Source organism: Misgurnus anguillicaudatus, chromosome 20 (genome assembly GCF_027580225.2).
Source record: "Misgurnus anguillicaudatus chromosome 20, ASM2758022v2, whole genome shotgun sequence".
NCBI lineage: Eukaryota > Metazoa > Chordata > Actinopteri > Cypriniformes > Cobitidae > Misgurnus > Misgurnus anguillicaudatus.
This window is the reverse complement of record NC_073356.2, coordinates 16,485,979-16,492,524: the sequence shown is the minus strand read 5'-3', so window position 1 is coordinate 16,492,524 and position 6,546 is coordinate 16,485,979. Positions and strand designations below refer to the sequence as shown.

Below are 6,546 nucleotides of genomic sequence, written 5' to 3'. Positions count from 1 at the left end.
TGGATTGATGTGGTTTTCTGAGACAGGAAAAATATTACAACAAAAAAACAACAAGTTGAGTAGTGTTTTCCATGTTTTCCTATGATAGCTTTTATGTTGCTGATCAAATAGTGTTTTTTTCTTCTGAAAAATGAAGATAAACAATCAAACAGGTTTTTCTCTTTCTAGGAAGTTCAAAGAAGAGCAGACAGTGCTTAAAAGGGAAGTACATTTTTACTGTCGACTGACAAAGTTGTTTCGTAAGATGTTCGGCTTTCATGAGGTAGAACACGTAGTCGTTAAATTCAGAATTAAACAAGCGCAAAATTAACTAACGTTCATGTTTTGCTACTAACTGAGATCCAAAAATAATACAGGTATGAATGGTTAGGGTACTTTTATTTTAATCCACTGATTCATGTTCATGGACACAAATGTTTTCTTTGATCCAGAATGGCAGAAAGAAGTTGCAGACACAAAAGCACTGTCTGTGCTACCCTCTAAAAAATATTTGGCTGGTTTAAAAGTAAGAATAATTGACGATGGGCCGTTGGATATTTTAATAATTCACTGGATATTTTGAATAATTCAACGGACCGTTTTCATTTGTTCCTTACTTTTAAACTAGCCCAATTTGGTTTATGTATAACCCAATGGTAGGTTCTGTCCAGTAAGTGGTACCACTTTTAGCATAGCTTAGCACAATCCATTGAATCTGATTAGACCATTAGCATCGCGCTAAAAAATAACCAAAGAGTTTCGATATTTACTATGTGTACTAAGACCGACGGAAAATTTAAAGTTGCGATTTTCTAGGCAGAGGAACTATACTCTCATTCTGGCGTAATATCGAAACTCTTTTGTTATTTTTTTTGCGCAATGCTAATTGTCTAATCAGATTCCATGGATTATGCTAAGCTATGCTAAAAGTGGTACCGCCAGACCCGGAGATCAGCTGAATGGATTCCAACTCTAGGAGGCTGTTACACTTGGCATTAACATGCGTTTTCATCGATCGGATCAGAAGTGGACGACGTTAATGCCAGGTGTAAACAGTGTTTAAAACGTTTTGAGCTCGTCCACTTTCGACCACTTTCAACCCCATTCAGAGGTAGTCAAAACCCCTTTCGATCAGATTGCTTTTGTAGTGTAAACGCACATGTGGTTGAATCTGTTCGAACTGCCACACGCGACCGCCTTCCCTCCGCCCATTTATCTAATCTGAGAAACTGAACACAATGTTTTACGTCTTTTCTGACTTCTGACGCGAACACACACACTGAAAAAAATGGACTTAGTGGGTCTTTGAATTTAAATAAAATAAACATGTATATGCAACACAAAATATTTATATTTCTTGTGTAAACATAATTTAATTGATTAGGATTAAAATGTTTTGTTTGAATGTAAAATGAACACATTATTCTCACATTGATTAAAATTGATTGAATTGAATACTTAAAACAATAAAATTGGGTTTGGACACAAAATGGCACCTCCTGAGCAGCAGGGGCAGTATAGCTCATTGAGAAGGACATCGATTGCCATAAAAGAAGAATAAAGATCGTTTTTTGGGCGCCAAAATGAAGACTAAGCACAGCAGTCACTACCAGTCAGTCAGAAGAACTCTCTCAGACGGACACCACGTTATTAAAGTAAGTTATATTATTTATTTATGTTCGCTTCATACGTGATATATCTTCACTAGATAGACTATTTTTTTGTTTACAATATGTAGCCATTGCAATGACTTGTAGTAAATATTAGTTTGGAGGAGGTTGGTGGAGTAAGTCAGTCAAGCTCATAAAGAAAAACACAGCGTTTTAAAAACGTCAGCTGTTTAATGTTATTTCACGTTTGGTAGTTTTATCTGAGTTGAAAACTGTCAGCTTTGAGTTGACTTTTGAGGCACTTTTTACTCAGTTGTTCTATGGAAACCTGTCGGGACAAATAAAACGCTAACCAAAAGTTATTCTGTCCAGAGTAACGTTATCCATGTAAGTAATTTACCAGATGATATCAATTAACTACATTAATAATGACATTGCGTATGAAACAAACTGTCTGCTTAATCAGATGAACAGACCCGCGTCAGTTATTCGTGACTTCGCTACGCCACGAGCAACACTTGATTCTATTAGAAAAAGCTTTTTTAAATGTCTCGCGTGTCGTCTGGTATATTCACTGAAAAAAAATCGATTTGAAGTGCCACACCTTAAAGCTGACGTTTTCAGAAGAGCACCTTGTTGTTTTAAGATCTCATTTTGTCCAAAATTGCGTCCTATGACAGATATAATACTTATTTCATTATTTTTCTGTGTATGTGTGACCTTCATCATTTGAGGTTGTGTGTTGATTTCACCTCTGAATATTTCCTCTTATAGGTCCATCATCCTTTCATACGCTACACACTCAAAAGCATTGGTAAGTCATTTCTTTCACTTTTGTACTGCTGTTAGGAGCTATATCTTATTTTTGTAACTAATATACATGTATTATTCTTTGACTCGCAGTACTCAAATATACAATGGTTGGTTAATTTGTTTTCAGATAAATGCTGAATTTGAAAGAATTACTACTGTCTTATGTTCCTGCGTGTCACCTGGACCTCCAATCCAAAAACCTGATGAAACTCTTCTATCAGAAAGGAGGACAGCTAGCAAAAAGGCTTCAAACAATCAATGATCAAATGACAGAAGTAAGTAATATAGATTCATAGACATAAAATATGTAAACCTTGTTGGAAGTACAGAACATTTAGTATGTTTTAGTTACAACATCTTTTGGCACACGGGTCATTAAAACACCTGGGAAGATTTAAAGGGGTAGTTCATCCAAAAATAAAAATTCTCATCACTTACTCCCTATCATGTTGTTACAAACCTTTATAAATGTCTTTGTTCTGATGAACACTAAGGAGGATATTTTGAGGAATGTTTGTACCCAAACCAATCATAAGCCCCATTCACTTCCATAGTGGGGAAAAATAATACTATTGAAGTGAATGGGGCTCATGAACAGTTTGGTTGCAAACATTTCTCAAAATAAATATCTTCCTTCATGTTAATCAGAACAAAGACATTTATACAGGTTTGTAACAACATGAGAGTGAGAAAATGAGAGAATTCACTTTTGCTGTGATTGTCCGGTATGGTAGCACACACTCGAAATGTGGCCTCTTTATTTAACTCATCCCAGTGTAGTGAACACACACACACCCAGAGCAGTGGACAGTGCAGCTGCCTTGCTTTGTAACCCATATATTTGTTACCAATTGTAACATGCTGTGGCAATGCACATGGGTCTGTATACTTACATTTATATTTGTTTGCATTGTACTAATTTCCAATGACACTTTTATTGTAACAGTAACCTTTTTTCTGTTTCTTTAACTACATTTGTTTGTTTTGTACAGGGCATGGATGAAGTCAGCATCAGTGAGGTCATTTGAAGACACCAATGTTGGGATTTGTGCTCTCAAACAACCTGCTTCTTGTGATGAAGAAGAGGATCTTTGTATAGTCCTGGAAGGCATGAAGGTGTTGCAACATCGTGCCATGTTGTTTGAGCTGATGTATTCCTTAAACCTGAGCTATCCTGATCTCCGCTTTATTTTTGAGGAAATCCAAAAGATTTTAATGGAACTGCATTGAGAGTAACTTTAACGAACAGTTTCTTTCAGTGAAAGGATCAGAAAGACTGTGCTGCTCATTTTTGACTTTGTTTATCTGTTTTAAGTGTTTTCTCTTATTAATACATTAACCGTTTGCTGCTCATAGTCGATTTTGGAAATGGTTGTTGTATTTTGTTTTTGATGAATTTTTGATTAACAGTTTATACAAATGCTGTAGCTCTGACTTTCTGAAGGATTGATATTTTCCAGTTTGTAAATCCATTTTAAAAATAATAGTACTTACTGTTTTGCATGTCTCTTTGGAATGCAGTGTTTGTGTTTTAGCACTTCTAAATCTACTGTGATAGTAACTATTTTAAACATTTGGGTCAGTTTCATCCTAATATAACTAGGGCCTAGTCATGAATTAATCTACAACCTGTTTGGGAAATTGCCCCTTTATGTATGTACTGCATGTGCTGATTGTTGTAATAGTTATTGACTGTTATTGAATTAATGTGTAGTGATTTAAATGAATTGATGATCTGAAAGCAGTGGTTTGCCTCAATATCACTAAACATTTGTACAAAACTCTTCACTTTTTATGCCAATGCAAATGTATTTTGTATTTAAAAAGAAATAAATAACATTTGGATAATTATGGGTGATTATTCTGGTGCCAGAGACATAATGAAATTGCTTTAGAGTTACATAATCCCATAATATAAGCATTAAAAAAGCATGTTGGAATTACAGATGAAAATCTAGTCCCCTTACATAATTAAATTACTTAAACATTACAAAATAAATGTGTTATAGTAAAGAGAAATATCACTTTGAGTCAACATATTTGTATTAGACTACTTAAAATAATTAAAATGTTTTGGTCTGACACACAAAAATTATTTGAGGAAAATTATTTTGGTTTTAAACAATCGGATCATGTGGGACCGATGTACACATTAAAATTACGTAAATTGAAAGGATTTTTTTTTTCAGTGCAGTGTACAGCGCTATTTTTAGCCTTTCATTGATAAAACTAAAGCGGCTGATCTCCGCAGTTTCATTTTGTAGGCGTGTGAAAGTTGCGCAATCTTATTTCATCAATTGCGGTGAAAATTCAGAGAAAGCTCTAACATACATGTACAAAACACTGTGAAGCATGTTTACTTGCTAAACAAGCAGTGGACTCTGACATAACATTAGTTCCCGTCCATATAAACTCATCATTACTCCCGCTCGCGTTTGACTGACAGCGGAGAGACTCACCCACTGTCTCGACAGACCACTCCCTCACAGTACTCAGGACAGAAGCGGTCGAAAGTGGACAAAAGAGATCCGATCGACGAAAACACATACCAAGTGTAAACAGCCTCTAGGGGAGCTGGAAAATGAGCATATTTTTAAAAAAGTGGAATGTCCCTTTAAGGCTTAATATAACGTAGATGGATGAGTTACAAATAAATTCACCCCCCTCACAGTTGTACCAAAAACACTTTTTGTAGCAGGCTGTAAACATATTATTTCTGCAGTAAAGTTGGGCATTTTAACATGGAGGTCTATGGGATTGACTCTCTTTTGGAGCCAGTCTCTAGCGGCCATCGATGAATTGCAGTTTAAGTCATTTCCATGTTGTCTTCACGATAGAGATCCAAAGGTTGCGTCTTGGTTAAACCAACGCAATATTTTTAAGAGTGTATGTATTTACTGTAATGCTGCTTTACAACAATGCAAAACTGTGGAAAGCACTATAGAGATCAATTTAAATCGACTTAAAGAAGAAACTTAAAGAAAAATTAAGTACTCGATTGTTTAGTTGTCTGATTACACAACATTGATTACATGTGAGGTCTTAAAGGCAAATCATAAATCATTTCAGCCTTCAGGAAGACCAAGGAGCAGCTCAGTTAACCCTTGATGAAAAAGCTTTTAAGTGCACTGTAAAATCCATCATTGTAAAATGGATAAACAAGACACAACTAAGACACTGAATCAATCAACTAAACTGCGAAACTGAAGAAAATTTCAGAGAAGTGACTAAGATGCAGCATCTAACAGTGATGGATCAACACTTTACAGCACTTCACAGATTTTGACTTTCTGAGAAAACCTGGAAGGAAGAAATTAAAGAGGGCACCATTAAATCATGCCAGAGTTTGCTAGAAGCCATCTGATGAAACCTGAAATCTTTTGAAACGTTTGAAGAAAATATATGATGACGCTAAAAATGAGCTCTCTGGCCTTGAAGTAAAGCACAAAATTTGGCACAAAACAAATATATAGCATCAAAGACCAGGCTTGCATCCAATTGAAGATTTTTGGTGTCTTGCAAACCTGGTGTCAACAAACTTGATCTTTGATAATTTGAAATTTGGGTTAGATAAAGAGGTGGCAACTGCCAATTTAAAAAGAAACATTGCCGCACATCTTCAATGCCACCATTGGTATATCCCAATGTGTAAAATATAAATGTAAGAAATTTTCTGGTCTCATTTAAAGCAGTGGCGTTGACACTGACATGTCATATTTTTGCTGTTATTTGTGTTTTACAACACATCAGTCCATATTAAATCTATATAGACTTATATACAAAGTGTGGGTTTTTTTGGAGTAAGGAAAGTTTTCAGTCTTTTATAATTTCAAGGGAGCAAATATTTTTTCTAAGCCTTTTATTTAAAAAAGACTTTGCTCAAATACTTCTGTCATTCACTGAAACTTTGCTGAAAATTTCAATTACAAACATCACAGCAGCTGATTCATGTTTGCAACAGGATGCATAAGCAAATTGACTGCAAGTTCCTTCCTGTCTATTACTGCCTTAAACTTCAATCTTCTTCTCTAGTTTCTCCTGTATGTGCAGGGAAATATAATATGCTATTGTGTTAGGCTATTAAAAACGTGCTGCCATAGTTCACTGGCGCTCTACACCAGATGCTGAGTAATTTCCGACCACT

General features: G+C 35.3%; 1 long non-coding RNA gene across 1 annotated transcript; it reads left to right on the top strand.

Annotated features, from left to right (window-relative positions):
• The first annotated feature begins 1,277 nt into the window (after positions 1 to 1,277).
• Positions 1,278 to 4,253, top strand: LOC129418332 (uncharacterized). The gene is made up of 4 exons (XR_012359703.1): positions 1,278 to 1,634; positions 2,364 to 2,403; positions 2,530 to 2,677; positions 3,395 to 4,253. It is a non-coding gene; the product is annotated as an uncharacterized lncRNA (long non-coding RNA).
• The last annotated feature ends 2,293 nt before the right edge of the window (positions 4,254 to 6,546 follow it).